Source organism: Habropoda laboriosa, unplaced genomic scaffold (genome assembly GCF_001263275.1).
Source record: "Habropoda laboriosa isolate 0110345459 unplaced genomic scaffold, ASM126327v1 scaffold11, whole genome shotgun sequence".
Classification (NCBI taxonomy): Eukaryota; Metazoa; Arthropoda; class Insecta; order Hymenoptera; family Apidae; genus Habropoda; species Habropoda laboriosa.
The window spans coordinates 530024-530353 of record NW_017100150.1 but is presented as its reverse complement, the minus strand read 5'-3'; the positions used below and the strand labels follow the sequence as shown (position 1 = coordinate 530353).

Here is a 330-nt window from a genome sequence, read left to right as displayed (position 1 = left end):
TAATATAGTTAAAAAAAATAAAATATTTGATGAAGATATTTTATTGTAACATCAGTACATAAAAATTGACAATAACAACAATACTATAAATACAAAGTTATTGTGAGCAATGTATCATTTTTTTTGTTGCATTTATTTCTTGCAATGTTTTAAATAATCTTTTATGTGTAATTTAGCACAGAAGTTTTCAATACTGCACATGCATTATAAAGCAATGTTATTTCCTTCATATTCATTAGAAAGCAAACTGGATTTATATTACAAAGTAACTGTTTTATTTCTTACATAATTTTGTTGTAAATCAACATATGCCATGATAATGAACGTTTT

The 330-nt window shown here is 22.4% G+C and overlaps 1 protein-coding gene across 1 annotated transcript in view; it reads left to right on the top strand.

Annotated features, from left to right (window-relative positions):
• The window catches only part of LOC108574867 (WD repeat domain phosphoinositide-interacting protein 2), a 15328-nt gene that overhangs the window by 2266 nt on the left and 12732 nt on the right, over positions 1-330 (top strand). The gene's annotated exons all lie outside the window — the stretch shown is intronic.